This window comes from Lynx rufus, unplaced genomic scaffold (genome assembly GCF_022079265.1).
Source record: "Lynx rufus isolate CCGP_SWC_20201006 ecotype Redwood Valley unplaced genomic scaffold, mLynRuf1.p SCAF_25, whole genome shotgun sequence".
Taxonomy (NCBI): Eukaryota; Metazoa; Chordata; class Mammalia; order Carnivora; family Felidae; genus Lynx; species Lynx rufus.
The window spans coordinates 19,479,414-19,497,183 of record NW_025814840.1 but is presented as its reverse complement, the minus strand read 5'-3'; the positions used below and the strand labels follow the sequence as shown (position 1 = coordinate 19,497,183).

The window sequence follows — 17,770 nt, the reverse complement described above, 5'->3', positions numbered from 1 at the left end:
GCCCGCCTCCGCTTCCATCCCGCACCGCACCGCACCACGTCGGGCCGCTCACTGGGAAGAGGGTGGAAGCGAGCGTGGGGCATCCGGCCGGACGTGCCATCTGGGCCCCCCCCCCCCCCGCCCCCCGCCGGGTTCTCAGCGCCTCCGCCCCAGTCCCAGGGCGAGCGCAGCCAGCCGCCCCCCCGACCCCGCCTTTCCCTCCCGTCCGCCCCACCTGGGGCAAAGCCACCCCCGAGGCCCCAGCGCCCCCAGAGAACATCACCAGCCCGAGCCCGCTGCCCTGGCTGGGCCTCGCGCAACGCCGGGGGCCCTGGGGATGAGGGCTCGAGGGAGGGAAGAGGTCCGGGACCCAGGGAGCCCAGGCCTGTGGCGGAGGCCGAGTGTGGGGTCTCGCTGCCCCGCCCTCCCGCCCGCTCCTGGGTTCTTGGATCCACCCACCCACCCACCCCCCACCCTCCAGTCCCCAGGCGCCAGCCCCCGGTCCCGCCCTCCCCGCACCCCCCCACCCCTCCGTGCGTGCGGGTGCAGTGGCAGGAAAGGTGCAAAGCTGGGGCGTGGCTTCCAGCCGGTGCAGTGGGATTTAGCGTGGGGCGGGGAGCGGGGAGCGGCGAGCGGACGCCTTGTGAAGTACCGTGGGGTGTGCGGGCTCGGGGGGCTGGGGGGGGCGGGGCGGGGCGGGGCGGGGCCAGACTAGGCCAGGCCCGACCGCTTTGCCGGCCCGGGAGGGGCTGAGGGAGCAGTGGCCGGGGTGTGTTTGGCCCCAGGAGTCGCGCTCCCCGGGGAGAGAGGGACACACGGAGGGAGGGGGGAGGGGCGGCGGGCGCCAAAGGAGAGGTCAAGGAGGCCAGAGGCAAAAGGCAAAAGGCAAAAGGCAAAAGCAAAAAGCAAAAGCCTACAGCACCCGGTATTCCCAGGCGGTCTCCCATCCAAGTACTAACCAGGCCCGACCCTGCTTAGCTTCCGAGATCAGACGAGATCGGGCGCGTTCAGGGTGGTATGGCCGTAGACGCCGGCGGCAGCCGCTGGGCGCCTCAAGAGCCTGCTCCACGCGTCCCAAGCCCAGCGGGTGCCGCGCTTCACCCATGCACGCGCCTGCCTGCCTGCCTGCCTGCCTGCCTGCCTGCCTGCCGCCTGGCCGCCGCCGCCCTCCGCCGCGGGCCCCGGGCGGGTGGCGGAGGCGGCGCAAGAGGACCCTGGCAAGGCGCTGTGGCGCAAGCCCCGGCCTTCACCGATCCCGGGACTCTTGCAGGCTGCTCCCGGCTTGGCCCCACGCCCGCCTCCGCTTCCATCCCGCACCGCACCGCACCACGTCGGGCCGCTCACTGGGAAGAGGGTGGAAGCGAGCGTGGGGCATCCGGCCGGACGTGCCATCTGGGCCCCCCCCCCCCCGCCCCCCGCCGGGTTCTCAGCGCCTCCGCCCCAGTCCCAGGGCGAGCGCAGCCAGCCGCCCCCCCGACCCCGCCTTTCCCTCCCGTCCGCCCCACCTGGGGCAAAGCCACCCCCGAGGCCCCAGCGCCCCCAGAGAACATCACCAGCCCGAGCCCGCTGCCCTGGCTGGGCCTCGCGCAACGCCGGGGGCCCTGGGGATGAGGGCTCGAGGGAGGGAAGAGGTCCGGGACCCAGGGAGCCCAGGCCTGTGGCGGAGGCCGAGTGTGGGGTCTCGCTGCCCCGCCCTCCCGCCCGCTCCTGGGTTCTTGGATCCACCCACCCACCCACCCCCCACCCTCCAGTCCCCAGGCGCCAGCCCCCGGTCCCGCCCTCCCCGCACCCCCCCACCCCTCCGTGCGTGCGGGTGCAGTGGCAGGAAAGGTGCAAAGCTGGGGCGTGGCTTCCAGCCGGTGCAGTGGGATTTAGCGTGGGGCGGGGAGCGGGGAGCGGCGAGCGGACGCCTTGTGAAGTACCGTGGGGTGTGCGGGCTCGGGGGGCTGGGGGGGGCGGGGCGGGGCGGGGCGGGGCCAGACTAGGCCAGGCCCGACCGCTTTGCCGGCCCGGGAGGGGCTGAGGGAGCAGTGGCCGGGGTGTGTTTGGCCCCAGGAGTCGCGCTCCCCGGGGAGAGAGGGACACACGGAGGGAGGGGGGAGGGGCGGCGGGCGCCAAAGGAGAGGTCAAGGAGGCCAGAGGCAAAAGGCAAAAGGCAAAAGGCAAAAGCAAAAAGCAAAAGCCTACAGCACCCGGTATTCCCAGGCGGTCTCCCATCCAAGTACTAACCAGGCCCGACCCTGCTTAGCTTCCGAGATCAGACGAGATCGGGCGCGTTCAGGGTGGTATGGCCGTAGACGCCGGCGGCAGCCGCTGGGCGCCTCAAGAGCCTGCTCCACGCGTCCCAAGCCCAGCGGGTGCCGCGCTTCACCCATGCACGCGCCTGCCTGCCTGCCTGCCTGCCTGCCTGCCTGCCGCCTGGCCGCCGCCGCCCTCCGCCGCGGGCCCCGGGCGGGTGGCGGAGGCGGCGCAAGAGGACCCTGGCAAGGCGCTGTGGCGCAAGCCCCGGCCTTCACCGATCCCGGGACTCTTGCAGGCTGCTCCCGGCTTGGCCCCACGCCCGCCTCCGCTTCCATCCCGCACCGCACCGCACCACGTCGGGCCGCTCACTGGGAAGAGGGTGGAAGCGAGCGTGGGGCATCCGGCCGGACGTGCCATCTGGGCCCCCCCCCCCCCCGCCCCCCGCCGGGTTCTCAGCGCCTCCGCCCCAGTCCCAGGGCGAGCGCAGCCAGCCGCCCCCCCGACCCCGCCTTTCCCTCCCGTCCGCCCCACCTGGGGCAAAGCCACCCCCGAGGCCCCAGCGCCCCCAGAGAACATCACCAGCCCGAGCCCGCTGCCCTGGCTGGGCCTCGCGCAACGCCGGGGGCCCTGGGGATGAGGGCTCGAGGGAGGGAAGAGGTCCGGGACCCAGGGAGCCCAGGCCTGTGGCGGAGGCCGAGTGTGGGGTCTCGCTGCCCCGCCCTCCCGCCCGCTCCTGGGTTCTTGGATCCACCCACCCACCCACCCCCCACCCTCCAGTCCCCAGGCGCCAGCCCCCGGTCCCGCCCTCCCCGCACCCCCCCACCCCTCCGTGCGTGCGGGTGCAGTGGCAGGAAAGGTGCAAAGCTGGGGCGTGGCTTCCAGCCGGTGCAGTGGGATTTAGCGTGGGGCGGGGAGCGGGGAGCGGCGAGCGGACGCCTTGTGAAGTACCGTGGGGTGTGCGGGCTCGGGGGGCTGGGGGGGGCGGGGCGGGGCGGGGCGGGGCCAGACTAGGCCAGGCCCGACCGCTTTGCCGGCCCGGGAGGGGCTGAGGGAGCAGTGGCCGGGGTGTGTTTGGCCCCAGGAGTCGCGCTCCCCGGGGAGAGAGGGACACACGGAGGGAGGGGGGAGGGGCGGCGGGCGCCAAAGGAGAGGTCAAGGAGGCCAGAGGCAAAAGGCAAAAGGCAAAAGGCAAAAGCAAAAAGCAAAAGCCTACAGCACCCGGTATTCCCAGGCGGTCTCCCATCCAAGTACTAACCAGGCCCGACCCTGCTTAGCTTCCGAGATCAGACGAGATCGGGCGCGTTCAGGGTGGTATGGCCGTAGACGCCGGCGGCAGCCGCTGGGCGCCTCAAGAGCCTGCTCCACGCGTCCCAAGCCCAGCGGGTGCCGCGCTTCACCCATGCACGCGCCTGCCTGCCTGCCTGCCTGCCTGCCTGCCTGCCTGCCGCCTGGCCGCCGCCGCCCTCCGCCGCGGGCCCCGGGCGGGTGGCGGAGGCGGCGCAAGAGGACCCTGGCAAGGCGCTGTGGCGCAAGCCCCGGCCTTCACCGATCCCGGGACTCTTGCAGGCTGCTCCCGGCTTGGCCCCACGCCCGCCTCTGCTTCCATCCCGCACCGCACCGCACCACGTCGGGCCGCTCACTGGGAAGAGGGTGGAAGCGAGCGTGGGGCATCCGGCCGGACGTGCCATCTGGGCCCCCCCCCCCCCCGCCCCCCGCCGGGTTCTCAGCGCCTCCGCCTCAGTCCCAGGGCGAGCGCAGCCAGCCGCCCCCCCGACCCCGCCTTTCCCTCCCGTCCGCCCCACCTGGGGCAAAGCCACCCCCGAGGCCCCAGCGCCCCCAGAGAACATCACCAGCCCGAGCCCGCTGCCCTGGCTGGGCCTCGCGCAACGCCGGGGGCCCTGGGGATGAGGGCTCGAGGGAGGGAAGAGGTCCGGGACCCAGGGAGCCCAGGCCTGTGGCGGAGGCCGAGTGTGGGGTCTCGCTGCCCCGCCCTCCCGCCCGCTCCTGGGTTCTTGGATCCACCCACCCACCCACCCCCCACCCTCCAGTCCCCAGGCGCCAGCCCCCGGTCCCGCCCTCCCCGCACCCCCCCACCCCTCCGTGCGTGCGGGTGCAGTGGCAGGAAAGGTGCAAAGCTGGGGCGTGGCTTCCAGCCGGTGCAGTGGGATTTAGCGTGGGGCGGGGAGCGGGGAGCGGCGAGCGGACGCCTTGTGAAGTACCGTGGGGTGTGCGGGCTCGGGGGGCTGGGGGGGGCGGGGCGGGGCGGGGCGGGGCCAGACTAGGCCAGGCCCGACCGCTTTGCCGGCCCGGGAGGGGCTGAGGGAGCAGTGGCCGGGGTGTGTTTGGCCCCAGGAGTCGCACTCCCCGGGGAGAGAGGGACACACGGAGGGAGGGGGGAGGGGCGGCGGGCGCCAAAGGAGAGGTCAAGGAGGCCAGAGGCAAAAGGCAAAAGGCAAAAGGCAAAAGCAAAAAGCAAAAGCCTACAGCACCCGGTATTCCCAGGCGGTCTCCCATCCAAGTACTAACCAGGCCCGACCCTGCTTAGCTTCCGAGATCAGACGAGATCGGGCGCGTTCAGGGTGGTATGGCCGTAGACGCCGGCGGCAGCCGCTGGGCGCCTCAAGAGCCTGCTCCACGCGTCCCAAGCCCAGCGGGTGCCGCGCTTCACCCATGCACGCGCCTGCCTGCCTGCCTGCCTGCCTGCCTGCCTGCCGCCTGGCCGCCGCCGCCCTCCGCCGCGGGCCCCGGGCGGGTGGCGGAGGCGGCGCAAGAGGACCCTGGCAAGGCGCTGTGGCGCAAGCCCCGGCCTTCACCGATCCCGGGACTCTTGCAGGCTGCTCCCGGCTTGGCCCCACGCCCGCCTCCGCTTCCATCCCGCACCGCACCGCACCACGTCGGGCCGCTCACTGGGAAGAGGGTGGAAGCGAGCGTGGGGCATCCGGCCGGACGTGCCATCTGGGCCCCCCCCCCCGCCCCCCGCCGGGTTCTCAGCGCCTCCGCCCCAGTCCCAGGGCGAGCGCAGCCAGCCGCCCCCCCGACCCCGCCTTTCCCTCCCGTCCGCCCCACCTGGGGCAAAGCCACCCCCGAGGCCCCAGCGCCCCCAGAGAACATCACCAGCCCGAGCCCGCTGCCCTGGCTGGGCCTCGCGCAACGCCGGGGGCCCTGGGGATGAGGGCTCGAGGGAGGGAAGAGGTCCGGGACCCAGGGAGCCCAGGCCTGTGGCGGAGACCGAGTGTGGGGTCTCGCTGCCCCGCCCTCCCGCCCGCTCCTGGGTTCTTGGATCCACCCACCCACCCACCCCCCACCCTCCAGTCCCCAGGCGCCAGCCCCCGGTCCCGCCCTCCCCGCACCCCCCCACCCCTCCGTGCGTGCGGGTGCAGTGGCAGGAAAGGTGCAAAGCTGGGGCGTGGCTTCCAGCCGGTGCAGTGGGATTTAGCGTGGGGCGGGGAGCGGGGAGCGGCGAGCGGACGCCTTGTGAAGTACCGTGGGGTGTGCGGGCTCGGGGGGCTGGGGGGGGCGGGGCGGGGCGGGGCGGGGCCAGACTAGGCCAGGCCCGACCGCTTTGCCGGCCCGGGAGGGGCTGAGGGAGCAGTGGCCGGGGTGTGTTTGGCCCCAGGAGTCGCGCTCCCCGGGGAGAGAGGGACACACGGAGGGAGGGGGGAGGGGCGGCGGGCGCCAAAGGAGAGGTCAAGGAGGCCAGAGGCAAAAGGCAAAAGGCAAAAGGCAAAAGCAAAAAGCAAAAGCCTACAGCACCCGGTATTCCCAGGCGGTCTCCCATCCAAGTACTAACCAGGCCCGACCCTGCTTAGCTTCCGAGATCAGACGAGATCGGGCGCGTTCAGGGTGGTATGGCCGTAGACGCCGGCGGCAGCCGCTGGGCGCCTCAAGAGCCTGCTCCACGCGTCCCAAGCCCAGCGGGTGCCGCGCTTCACCCATGCACGCGCCTGCCTGCCTGCCTGCCTGCCTGCCGCCTGGCCGCCGCCGCCCTCCGCCGCGGGCCCCGGGCGGGTGGCGGAGGCGGCGCAAGAGGACCCTGGCAAGGCGCTGTGGCGCAAGCCCCGGCCTTCACCGATCCCGGGACTCTTGCAGGCTGCTCCCGGCTTGGCCCCACGCCCGCCTCCGCTTCCATCCCGCACCGCACCGCACCACGTCGGGCCGCTCACTGGGAAGAGGGTGGAAGCGAGCGTGGGGCATCCGGCCGGACGTGCCATCTGGGCCCCCCCCCCCCCGCCCCCCGCCGGGTTCTCAGCGCCTCCGCCCCAGTCCCAGGGCGAGCGCAGCCAGCCGCCCCCCCGACCCCGCCTTTCCCTCCCGTCCGCCCCACCTGGGGCAAAGCCACCCCCGAGGCCCCAGCGCCCCCAGAGAACATCACCAGCCCGAGCCCGCTGCCCTGGCTGGGCCTCGCGCAACGCCGGGGGCCCTGGGGATGAGGGCTCGAGGGAGGGAAGAGGTCCGGGACCCAGGGAGCCCAGGCCTGTGGCGGAGGCCGAGTGTGGGGTCTCGCTGCCCCGCCCTCCCGCCCGCTCCTGGGTTCTTGGATCCACCCACCCACCCACCCCCCACCCTCCAGTCCCCAGGCGCCAGCCCCCGGTCCCGCCCTCCCCGCACCCCCCCACCCCTCCGTGCGTGCGGGTGCAGTGGCAGGAAAGGTGCAAAGCTGGGGCGTGGCTTCCAGCCGGTGCAGTGGGATTTAGCGTGGGGCGGGGAGCGGGGAGCGGCGAGCGGACGCCTTGTGAAGTACCGTGGGGTGTGCGGGCTCGGGGGGCTGGGGGGGGCGGGGCGGGGCGGGGCGGGGCCAGACTAGGCCAGGCCCGACCGCTTTGCCGGCCCGGGAGGGGCTGAGGGAGCAGTGGCCGGGGTGTGTTTGGCCCCAGGAGTCGCGCTCCCCGGGGAGAGAGGGACACACGGAGGGAGGGGGGAGGGGCGGCGGGCGCCAAAGGAGAGGTCAAGGAGGCCAGAGGCAAAAGGCAAAAGGCAAAAGGCAAAAGCAAAAAGCAAAAGCCTACAGCACCCGGTATTCCCAGGCGGTCTCCCATCCAAGTACTAACCAGGCCCGACCCTGCTTAGCTTCCGAGATCAGACGAGATCGGGCGCGTTCAGGGTGGTATGGCCGTAGACGCCGGCGGCAGCCGCTGGGCGCCTCAAGAGCCTGCTCCACGCGTCCCAAGCCCAGCGGGTGCCGCGCTTCACCCATGCACGCGCCTGCCTGCCTGCCTGCCTGCCTGCCTGCCTGCCTGCCTGCCGCCTGGCCGCCGCCGCCCTCCGCCGCGGGCCCCGGGCGGGTGGCGGAGGCGGCGCAAGAGGACCCTGGCAAGGCGCTGTGGCGCAAGCCCCGGCCTTCACCGATCCCGGGACTCTTGCAGGCTGCTCCCGGCTTGGCCCCACGCCCGCCTCCGCTTCCATCCCGCACCGCACCGCACCACGTCGGGCCGCTCACTGGGAAGAGGGTGGAAGCGAGCGTGGGGCATCCGGCCGGACGTGCCATCTGGGCCCCCCCCCCCCGCCCCCCGCCGGGTTCTCAGCGCCTCCGCCCCAGTCCCAGGGCGAGCGCAGCCAGCCGCCCCCCCGACCCCGCCTTTCCCTCCCGTCCGCCCCACCTGGGGCAAAGCCACCCCCGAGGCCCCAGCGCCCCCAGAGAACATCACCAGCCCGAGCCCGCTGCCCTGGCTGGGCCTCGCGCAACGCCGGGGGCCCTGGGGATGAGGGCTCGAGGGAGGGAAGAGGTCCGGGACCCAGGGAGCCCAGGCCTGTGGCGGAGGCCGAGTGTGGGGTCTCGCTGCCCCGCCCTCCCGCCCGCTCCTGGGTTCTTGGATCCACCCACCCACCCACCCCCCACCCTCCAGTCCCCAGGCGCCAGCCCCCGGTCCCGCCCTCCCCGCACCCCCCCACCCCTCCGTGCGTGCGGGTGCAGTGGCAGGAAAGGTGCAAAGCTGGGGCGTGGCTTCCAGCCGGTGCAGTGGGATTTAGCGTGGGGCGGGGAGCGGGGAGCGGCGAGCGGACGCCTTGTGAAGTACCGTGGGGTGTGCGGGCTCGGGGGGCTGGGGGGGGCGGGGCGGGGCGGGGCGGGGCCAGACTAGGCCAGGCCCGACCGCTTTGCCGGCCCGGGAGGGGCTGAGGGAGCAGTGGCCGGGGTGTGTTTGGCCCCAGGAGTCGCGCTCCCCGGGGAGAGAGGGACACACGGAGGGAGGGGGGAGGGGCGGCGGGCGCCAAAGGAGAGGTCAAGGAGGCCAGAGGCAAAAGGCAAAAGGCAAAAGGCAAAAGCAAAAAGCAAAAGCCTACAGCACCCGGTATTCCCAGGCGGTCTCCCATCCAAGTACTAACCAGGCCCGACCCTGCTTAGCTTCCGAGATCAGACGAGATCGGGCGCGTTCAGGGTGGTATGGCCGTAGACGCCGGCGGCAGCCGCTGGGCGCCTCAAGAGCCTGCTCCACGCGTCCCAAGCCCAGCGGGTGCCGCGCTTCACCCATGCACGCGCCTGCCTGCCTGCCTGCCTGCCTGCCTGCCTGCCGCCTGGCCGCCGCCGCCCTCCGCCGCGGGCCCCGGGCGGGTGGCGGAGGCGGCGCAAGAGGACCCTGGCAAGGCGCTGTGGCGCAAGCCCCGGCCTTCACCGATCCCGGGACTCTTGCAGGCTGCTCCCGGCTTGGCCCCACGCCCGCCTCCGCTTCCATCCCGCACCGCACCGCACCACGTCGGGCCGCTCACTGGGAAGAGGGTGGAAGCGAGCGTGGGGCATCCGGCCGGACGTGCCATCTGGGCCCCCCCCCCCCCCGCCCCCCGCCGGGTTCTCAGCGCCTCCGCCCCAGTCCCAGGGCGAGCGCAGCCAGCCGCCCCCCCGACCCCGCCTTTCCCTCCCGTCCGCCCCACCTGGGGCAAAGCCACCCCCGAGGCCCCAGCGCCCCCAGAGAACATCACCAGCCCGAGCCCGCTGCCCTGGCTGGGCCTCGCGCAACGCCGGGGGCCCTGGGGATGAGGGCTCGAGGGAGGGAAGAGGTCCGGGACCCAGGGAGCCCAGGCCTGTGGCGGAGGCCGAGTGTGGGGTCTCGCTGCCCCGCCCTCCCGCCCGCTCCTGGGTTCTTGGATCCACCCACCCACCCACCCCCCACCCTCCAGTCCCCAGGCGCCAGCCCCCGGTCCCGCCCTCCCCGCACCCCCCCACCCCTCCGTGCGTGCGGGTGCAGTGGCAGGAAAGGTGCAAAGCTGGGGCGTGGCTTCCAGCCGGTGCAGTGGGATTTAGCGTGGGGCGGGGAGCGGGGAGCGGCGAGCGGACGCCTTGTGAAGTACCGTGGGGTGTGCGGGCTCGGGGGGCTGGGGGGGGCGGGGCGGGGCGGGGCGGGGCCAGACTAGGCCAGGCCCGACCGCTTTGCCGGCCCGGGAGGGGCTGAGGGAGCAGTGGCCGGGGTGTGTTTGGCCCCAGGAGTCGCGCTCCCCGGGGAGAGAGGGACACACGGAGGGAGGGGGGAGGGGCGGCGGGCGCCAAAGGAGAGGTCAAGGAGGCCAGAGGCAAAAGGCAAAAGGCAAAAGGCAAAAGCAAAAAGCAAAAGCCTACAGCACCCGGTATTCCCAGGCGGTCTCCCATCCAAGTACTAACCAGGCCCGACCCTGCTTAGCTTCCGAGATCAGACGAGATCGGGCGCGTTCAGGGTGGTATGGCCGTAGACGCCGGCGGCAGCCGCTGGGCGCCTCAAGAGCCTGCTCCACGCGTCCCAAGCCCAGCGGGTGCCGCGCTTCACCCATGCACGCGCCTGCCTGCCTGCCTGCCTGCCTGCCTGCCTGCCGCCTGGCCGCCGCCGCCCTCCGCCGCGGGCCCCGGGCGGGTGGCGGAGGCGGCGCAAGAGGACCCTGGCAAGGCGCTGTGGCGCAAGCCCCGGCCTTCACCGATCCCGGGACTCTTGCAGGCTGCTCCCGGCTTGGCCCCACGCCCGCCTCCGCTTCCATCCCGCACCGCACCGCACCACGTCGGGCCGCTCACTGGGAAGAGGGTGGAAGCGAGCGTGGGGCATCCGGCCGGACGTGCCATCTGGGCCCCCCCCCCCGCCCCCCGCCGGGTTCTCAGCGCCTCCGCCCCAGTCCCAGGGCGAGCGCAGCCAGCCGCCCCCCCGACCCCGCCTTTCCCTCCCGTCCGCCCCACCTGGGGCAAAGCCACCCCCGAGGCCCCAGCGCCCCCAGAGAACATCACCAGCCCGAGCCCGCTGCCCTGGCTGGGCCTCGCGCAACGCCGGGGGCCCTGGGGATGAGGGCTCGAGGGAGGGAAGAGGTCCGGGACCCAGGGAGCCCAGGCCTGTGGCGGAGGCCGAGTGTGGGGTCTCGCTGCCCCGCCCTCCCGCCCGCTCCTGGGTTCTTGGATCCACCCACCCACCCACCCCCCACCCTCCAGTCCCCAGGCGCCAGCCCCCGGTCCCGCCCTCCCCGCACCCCCCCACCCCTCCGTGCGTGCGGGTGCAGTGGCAGGAAAGGTGCAAAGCTGGGGCGTGGCTTCCAGCCGGTGCAGTGGGATTTAGCGTGGGGCGGGGAGCGGGGAGCGGCGAGCGGACGCCTTGTGAAGTACCGTGGGGTGTGCGGGCTCGGGGGGCTGGGGGGGGCGGGGCGGGGCGGGGCGGGGCCAGACTAGGCCAGGCCCGACCGCTTTGCCGGCCCGGGAGGGGCTGAGGGAGCAGTGGCCGGGGTGTGTTTGGCCCCAGGAGTCGCGCTCCCCGGGGAGAGAGGGACACACGGAGGGAGGGGGGAGGGGCGGCGGGCGCCAAAGGAGAGGTCAAGGAGGCCAGAGGCAAAAGGCAAAAGGCAAAAGGCAAAAGCAAAAAGCAAAAGCCTACAGCACCCGGTATTCCCAGGCGGTCTCCCATCCAAGTACTAACCAGGCCCGACCCTGCTTAGCTTCCGAGATCAGACGAGATCGGGCGCGTTCAGGGTGGTATGGCCGTAGACGCCGGCGGCAGCCGCTGGGCGCCTCAAGAGCCTGCTCCACGCGTCCCAAGCCCAGCGGGTGCCGCGCTTCACCCATGCACGCGCCTGCCTGCCTGCCTGCCTGCCTGCCTGCCTGCCGCCTGGCCGCCGCCGCCCTCCGCCGCGGGCCCCGGGCGGGTGGCGGAGGCGGCGCAAGAGGACCCTGGCAAGGCGCTGTGGCGCAAGCCCCGGCCTTCACCGATCCCGGGACTCTTGCAGGCTGCTCCCGGCTTGGCCCCACGCCCGCCTCTGCTTCCATCCCGCACCGCACCGCACCACGTCGGGCCGCTCACTGGGAAGAGGGTGGAAGCGAGCGTGGGGCATCCGGCCGGACGTGCCATCTGGGCCCCCCCCCCCCCGCCCCCCGCCGGGTTCTCAGCGCCTCCGCCTCAGTCCCAGGGCGAGCGCAGCCAGCCGCCCCCCCGACCCCGCCTTTCCCTCCCGTCCGCCCCACCTGGGGCAAAGCCACCCCCGAGGCCCCAGCGCCCCCAGAGAACATCACCAGCCCGAGCCCGCTGCCCTGGCTGGGCCTCGCGCAACGCCGGGGGCCCTGGGGATGAGGGCTCGAGGGAGGGAAGAGGTCCGGGACCCAGGGAGCCCAGGCCTGTGGCGGAGGCCGAGTGTGGGGTCTCGCTGCCCCGCCCTCCCGCCCGCTCCTGGGTTCTTGGATCCACCCACCCACCCACCCCCCACCCTCCAGTCCCCAGGCGCCAGCCCCCGGTCCCGCCCTCCCCGCACCCCCCCACCCCTCCGTGCGTGCGGGTGCAGTGGCAGGAAAGGTGCAAAGCTGGGGCGTGGCTTCCAGCCGGTGCAGTGGGATTTAGCGTGGGGCGGGGAGCGGGGAGCGGCGAGCGGACGCCTTGTGAAGTACCGTGGGGTGTGCGGGCTCGGGGGGCTGGGGGGGGCGGGGCGGGGCGGGGCGGGGCCAGACTAGGCCAGGCCCGACCGCTTTGCCGGCCCGGGAGGGGCTGAGGGAGCAGTGGCCGGGGTGTGTTTGGCCCCAGGAGTCGCACTCCCCGGGGAGAGAGGGACACACGGAGGGAGGGGGGAGGGGCGGCGGGCGCCAAAGGAGAGGTCAAGGAGGCCAGAGGCAAAAGGCAAAAGGCAAAAGGCAAAAGCAAAAAGCAAAAGCCTACAGCACCCGGTATTCCCAGGCGGTCTCCCATCCAAGTACTAACCAGGCCCGACCCTGCTTAGCTTCCGAGATCAGACGAGATCGGGCGCGTTCAGGGTGGTATGGCCGTAGACGCCGGCGGCAGCCGCTGGGCGCCTCAAGAGCCTGCTCCACGCGTCCCAAGCCCAGCGGGTGCCGCGCTTCACCCATGCACGCGCCTGCCTGCCTGCCTGCCTGCCTGCCTGCCTGCCGCCTGGCCGCCGCCGCCCTCCGCCGCGGGCCCCGGGCGGGTGGCGGAGGCGGCGCAAGAGGACCCTGGCAAGGCGCTGTGGCGCAAGCCCCGGCCTTCACCGATCCCGGGACTCTTGCAGGCTGCTCCCGGCTTGGCCCCACGCCCGCCTCCGCTTCCATCCCGCACCGCACCGCACCACGTCGGGCCGCTCACTGGGAAGAGGGTGGAAGCGAGCGTGGGGCATCCGGCCGGACGTGCCATCTGGGCCCCCCCCCCCGCCCCCCGCCGGGTTCTCAGCGCCTCCGCCCCAGTCCCAGGGCGAGCGCAGCCAGCCGCCCCCCCGACCCCGCCTTTCCCTCCCGTCCGCCCCACCTGGGGCAAAGCCACCCCCGAGGCCCCAGCGCCCCCAGAGAACATCACCAGCCCGAGCCCGCTGCCCTGGCTGGGCCTCGCGCAACGCCGGGGGCCCTGGGGATGAGGGCTCGAGGGAGGGAAGAGGTCCGGGACCCAGGGAGCCCAGGCCTGTGGCGGAGACCGAGTGTGGGGTCTCGCTGCCCCGCCCTCCCGCCCGCTCCTGGGTTCTTGGATCCACCCACCCACCCACCCCCCACCCTCCAGTCCCCAGGCGCCAGCCCCCGGTCCCGCCCTCCCCGCACCCCCCCACCCCTCCGTGCGTGCGGGTGCAGTGGCAGGAAAGGTGCAAAGCTGGGGCGTGGCTTCCAGCCGGTGCAGTGGGATTTAGCGTGGGGCGGGGAGCGGGGAGCGGCGAGCGGACGCCTTGTGAAGTACCGTGGGGTGTGCGGGCTCGGGGGGCTGGGGGGGGCGGGGCGGGGCGGGGCGGGGCCAGACTAGGCCAGGCCCGACCGCTTTGCCGGCCCGGGAGGGGCTGAGGGAGCAGTGGCCGGGGTGTGTTTGGCCCCAGGAGTCGCGCTCCCCGGGGAGAGAGGGACACACGGAGGGAGGGGGGAGGGGCGGCGGGCGCCAAAGGAGAGGTCAAGGAGGCCAGAGGCAAAAGGCAAAAGGCAAAAGGCAAAAGCAAAAAGCAAAAGCCTACAGCACCCGGTATTCCCAGGCGGTCTCCCATCCAAGTACTAACCAGGCCCGACCCTGCTTAGCTTCCGAGATCAGACGAGATCGGGCGCGTTCAGGGTGGTATGGCCGTAGACGCCGGCGGCAGCCGCTGGGCGCCTCAAGAGCCTGCTCCACGCGTCCCAAGCCCAGCGGGTGCCGCGCTTCACCCATGCACGCGCCTGCCTGCCTGCCTGCCTGCCTGCCTGCCTGCCGCCTGGCCGCCGCCGCCCTCCGCCGCGGGCCCCGGGCGGGTGGCGGAGGCGGCGCAAGAGGACCCTGGCAAGGCGCTGTGGCGCAAGCCCCGGCCTTCACCGATCCCGGGACTCTTGCAGGCTGCTCCCGGCTTGGCCCCACGCCCGCCTCCGCTTCCATCCCGCACCGCACCGCACCACGTCGGGCCGCTCACTGGGAAGAGGGTGGAAGCGAGCGTGGGGCATCCGGCCGGACGTGCCATCTGGGCCCCCCCCGCCCCGCCCCCCGCCGGGTTCTCAGCGCCTCCGCCCCAGTCCCAGGGCGAGCGCAGCCAGCCGCCCCCCCGACCCCGCCTTTCCCTCCCGTCCGCCCCACCTGGGGCAAAGCCACCCCCGAGGCCCCAGCGCCCCCAGAGAACATCACCAGCCCGAGCCCGCTGCCCTGGCTGGGCCTCGCGCAACGCCGGGGGCCCTGGGGATGAGGGCTCGAGGGAGGGAAGAGGTCCGGGACCCAGGGAGCCCAGGCCTGTGGCGGAGGCCGAGTGTGGGGTCTCGCTGCCCCGCCCTCCCGCCCGCTCCTGGGTTCTTGGATCCACCCACCCACCCACCCCCCACCCTCCAGTCCCCAGGCGCCAGCCCCCGGTCCCGCCCTCCCCGCACCCCCCCACCCCTCCGTGCGTGCGGGTGCAGTGGCAGGAAAGGTGCAAAGCTGGGGCGTGGCTTCCAGCCGGTGCAGTGGGATTTAGCGTGGGGCGGGGAGCGGGGAGCGGCGAGCGGACGCCTTGTGAAGTACCGTGGGGTGTGCGGGCTCGGGGGGCTGGGGGGGGCGGGGCGGGGCGGGGCGGGGCCAGACTAGGCCAGGCCCGACCGCTTTGCCGGCCCGGGAGGGGCTGAGGGAGCAGTGGCCGGGGTGTGTTTGGCCCCAGGAGTCGCGCTCCCCGGGGAGAGAGGGACACACGGAGGGAGGGGGGAGGGGCGGCGGGCGCCAAAGGAGAGGTCAAGGAGGCCAGAGGCAAAAGGCAAAAGGCAAAAGGCAAAAGCAAAAAGCAAAAGCCTACAGCACCCGGTATTCCCAGGCGGTCTCCCATCCAAGTACTAACCAGGCCCGACCCTGCTTAGCTTCCGAGATCAGACGAGATCGGGCGCGTTCAGGGTGGTATGGCCGTAGACGCCGGCGGCAGCCGCTGGGCGCCTCAAGAGCCTGCTCCACGCGTCCCAAGCCCAGCGGGTGCCGCGCTTCACCCATGCACGCGCCTGCCTGCCTGCCTGCCTGCCTGCCTGCCTGCCGCCTGGCCGCCGCCGCCCTCCGCCGCGGGCCCCGGGCGGGTGGCGGAGGCGGCGCAAGAGGACCCTGGCAAGGCGCTGTGGCGCAAGCCCCGGCCTTCACCGATCCCGGGACTCTTGCAGGCTGCTCCCGGCTTGGCCCCACGCCCGCCTCCGCTTCCATCCCGCACCGCACCGCACCACGTCGGGCCGCTCACTGGGAAGAGGGTGGAAGCGAGCGTGGGGCATCCGGCCGGACGTGCCATCTGGGCCCCCCCCCCCCCCCGCCCCCCGCCGGGTTCTCAGCGCCTCCGCCCCAGTCCCAGGGCGAGCGCAGCCAGCCGCCCCCCCGACCCCGCCTTTCCCTCCCGTCCGCCCCACCTGGGGCAAAGCCACCCCCGAGGCCCCAGCGCCCCCAGAGAACATCACCAGCCCGAGCCCGCTGCCCTGGCTGGGCCTCGCGCAACGCCGGGGGCCCTGGGGATGAGGGCTCGAGGGAGGGAAGAGGTCCGGGACCCAGGGAGCCCAGGCCTGTGGCGGAGGCCGAGTGTGGGGTCTCGCTGCCCCGCCCTCCCGCCCGCTCCTGGGTTCTTGGATCCACCCACCCACCCACCCCCCACCCTCCAGTCCCCAGGCGCCAGCCCCCGGTCCCGCCCTCCCCGCACCCCCCCACCCCTCCGTGCGTGCGGGTGCAGTGGCAGGAAAGGTGCAAAGCTGGGGCGTGGCTTCCAGCCGGTGCAGTGGGATTTAGCGTGGGGCGGGGAGCGGGGAGCGGCGAGCGGACGCCTTGTGAAGTACCGTGGGGTGTGCGGGCTCGGGGGGCTGGGGGGGGCGGGGCGGGGCGGGGCGGGGCCAGACTAGGCCAGGCCCGACCGCTTTGCCGGCCCGGGAGGGGCTGAGGGAGCAGTGGCCGGGGTGTGTTTGGCCCCAGGAGTCGCGCTCCCCGGGGAGAGAGGGACACACGGAGGGAGGGGGGAGGGGCGGCGGGCGCCAAAGGAGAGGTCAAGGAGGCCAGAGGCAAAAGGCAAAAGGCAAAAGGCAAAAGCAAAAAGCAAAAGCCTACAGCACCCGGTATTCCCAGGCGGTCTCCCATCCAAGTACTAACCAGGCCCGACCCTGCTTAGCTTCCGAGATCAGACGAGATCGGGCGCGTTCAGGGTGGTATGGCCGTAGACGCCGGCGGCAGCCGCTGGGCGCCTCAAGAGCCTGCTCCACGCGTCCCAAGCCCAGCGGGTGCCGCGCTTCACCCATGCACGCGCCTGCCTGCCTGCCTGCCTGCCTGCCTGCCTGCCGCCTGGCCGCCGCCGCCCTCCGCCGCGGGCCCCGGGCGGGTGGCGGAGGCGGCGCAAGAGGACCCTGGCAAGGCGCTGTGGCGCAAGCCCCGGCCTTCACCGATCCCGGGACTCTTGCAGGCTGCTCCCGGCTTGGCCCCACGCCCGCCTCCGCTTCCATCCCGCACCGCACCGCACCACGTCGGGCCGCTCACTGGGAAGAGGGTGGAAGCGAGCGTGGGGCATCCGGCCGGACGTGCCATCTGGGCCCCCCCCCCCCCGCCCCCCGCCGGGTTCTCAGCGCCTCCGCCCCAGTCCCAGGGCGAGCGCAGCCAGCCGCCCCCCCGACCCCGCCTTTCCCTCCCGTCCGCCCCACCTGGGGCAAAGCCACCCCCGAGGCCCCAGCGCCCCCAGAGAACATCACCAGCCCGAGCCCGCTGCCCTGGCTGGGCCTCGCGCAACGCCGGGGGCCCTGGGGATGAGGGCTCGAGGGAGGGAAGAGGTCCGGGACCCAGGGAGCCCAGGCCTGTGGCGGAGGCCGAGTGTGGGGTCTCGCTGCCCCGCCCTCCCGCCCGCTCCTGGGTTCTTGGATCCACCCACCCACCCACCCCCCACCCTCCAGTCCCCAGGCGCCAGCCCCCGGTCCCGCCCTCCCCGCACCCCCCCACCCCTCCGTGCGTGCGGGTGCAGTGGCAGGAAAGGTGCAAAGCTGGGGCGTGGCTTCCAGCCGGTGCAGTGGGATTTAGCGTGGGGCGGGGAGCGGGGAGCGGCGAGCGGACGCCTTGTGAAGTACCGTGGGGTGTGCGGGCTCGGGGGGCTGGGGGGGGCGGGGCGGGGCGGGGCGGGGCCAGACTAGGCCAGGCCCGACCGCTTTGCCGGCCCGGGAGGGGCTGAGGGAGCAGTGGCCGGGGTGTGTTTGGCCCCAGGAGTCGCGCTCCCCGGGGAGAGAGGGACACACGGAGGGAGGGGGGAGGGGCGGCGGGCGCCAAAGGAGAGGTCAAGGAGGCCAGAGGCAAAAGGCAAAAGGCAAAAGGCAAAAGCAAAAAGCAAAAGCCTACAGCACCCGGTATTCCCAGGCGGTCTCCCATCCAAGTACTAACCAGGCCCGACCCTGCTTAGCTTCCGAGATCAGACGAGATCGGGCGCGTTCAGGGTGGTATGGCCGTAGACGCCGGCGGCAGCCGCTGGGCGCCTCAAGAGCCTGCTCCACGCGTCCCAAGCCCAGCGGGTGCCGCGCTTCACCCATGCACGCGCCTGCCTGCCTGCCTGCCTGCCTGCCTGCCTGCCGCCTGGCCGCCGCCGCCCTCCGCCGCGGGCCCCGGGCGGGTGGCGGAGGCGGCGCAAGAGGACCCTGGCAAGGCGCTGTGGCGCAAGCCCCGGCCTTCACCGATCCCGGGACTCTTGCAGGCTGCTCCCGGCTTGGCCCCACGCCCGCCTCCGCTTCCATCCCGCACCGCACCGCACCACG

At 73.7% G+C, this 17,770-nt stretch overlaps 14 non-coding genes across 14 annotated transcripts; all 14 read right to left on the bottom strand.

The window, feature by feature from the left end:
- Nucleotides 1–889: 889 nt before the first annotated feature.
- On the bottom strand, nt 890–1,008 carry LOC124518852 (5S ribosomal RNA). The gene has a single exon (XR_006963874.1). It is a non-coding gene; the product is annotated as a 5S ribosomal RNA (ribosomal RNA).
- A 1,151-nt stretch (nt 1,009–2,159) lies between these two features.
- On the bottom strand, nt 2,160–2,278 carry LOC124518851 (5S ribosomal RNA). Its single transcript, XR_006963873.1, has one exon. It is a non-coding gene; the product is annotated as a 5S ribosomal RNA (ribosomal RNA).
- Nucleotides 2,279–3,426: 1,148 nt separating this feature from the next.
- Nucleotides 3,427–3,545, bottom strand: LOC124518850 (5S ribosomal RNA). The gene has a single exon (XR_006963872.1). It is a non-coding gene; the product is annotated as a 5S ribosomal RNA (ribosomal RNA).
- A 1,152-nt stretch (nt 3,546–4,697) lies between these two features.
- On the bottom strand, nt 4,698–4,816 carry LOC124518849 (5S ribosomal RNA). Its single transcript, XR_006963871.1, has one exon. It is a non-coding gene; the product is annotated as a 5S ribosomal RNA (ribosomal RNA).
- Nucleotides 4,817–5,961: 1,145 nt separating this feature from the next.
- On the bottom strand, nt 5,962–6,080 carry LOC124518847 (5S ribosomal RNA). Its single transcript, XR_006963869.1, has one exon. It is a non-coding gene; the product is annotated as a 5S ribosomal RNA (ribosomal RNA).
- A 1,139-nt stretch (nt 6,081–7,219) lies between these two features.
- Nucleotides 7,220–7,338, bottom strand: LOC124518846 (5S ribosomal RNA). The gene has a single exon (XR_006963868.1). It is a non-coding gene; the product is annotated as a 5S ribosomal RNA (ribosomal RNA).
- Nucleotides 7,339–8,492: 1,154 nt separating this feature from the next.
- LOC124518845 (5S ribosomal RNA) lies at nt 8,493–8,611 on the bottom strand. Its single transcript, XR_006963867.1, has one exon. It is a non-coding gene; the product is annotated as a 5S ribosomal RNA (ribosomal RNA).
- A 1,148-nt stretch (nt 8,612–9,759) lies between these two features.
- On the bottom strand, nt 9,760–9,878 carry LOC124518844 (5S ribosomal RNA). The gene has a single exon (XR_006963866.1). It is a non-coding gene; the product is annotated as a 5S ribosomal RNA (ribosomal RNA).
- Nucleotides 9,879–11,023: 1,145 nt separating this feature from the next.
- LOC124518842 (5S ribosomal RNA) lies at nt 11,024–11,142 on the bottom strand. Its single transcript, XR_006963865.1, has one exon. It is a non-coding gene; the product is annotated as a 5S ribosomal RNA (ribosomal RNA).
- Nucleotides 11,143–12,289: 1,147 nt separating this feature from the next.
- On the bottom strand, nt 12,290–12,408 carry LOC124518840 (5S ribosomal RNA). Its single transcript, XR_006963863.1, has one exon. It is a non-coding gene; the product is annotated as a 5S ribosomal RNA (ribosomal RNA).
- Nucleotides 12,409–13,553: 1,145 nt separating this feature from the next.
- On the bottom strand, nt 13,554–13,672 carry LOC124518839 (5S ribosomal RNA). The gene has a single exon (XR_006963862.1). It is a non-coding gene; the product is annotated as a 5S ribosomal RNA (ribosomal RNA).
- A 1,147-nt stretch (nt 13,673–14,819) lies between these two features.
- On the bottom strand, nt 14,820–14,938 carry LOC124518838 (5S ribosomal RNA). The gene has a single exon (XR_006963861.1). It is a non-coding gene; the product is annotated as a 5S ribosomal RNA (ribosomal RNA).
- Nucleotides 14,939–16,087: 1,149 nt separating this feature from the next.
- LOC124518837 (5S ribosomal RNA) lies at nt 16,088–16,206 on the bottom strand. Its single transcript, XR_006963859.1, has one exon. It is a non-coding gene; the product is annotated as a 5S ribosomal RNA (ribosomal RNA).
- Nucleotides 16,207–17,353: 1,147 nt separating this feature from the next.
- On the bottom strand, nt 17,354–17,472 carry LOC124518836 (5S ribosomal RNA). Its single transcript, XR_006963858.1, has one exon. It is a non-coding gene; the product is annotated as a 5S ribosomal RNA (ribosomal RNA).
- Between the last annotated feature and the right edge of the window lie 298 nt (nt 17,473–17,770).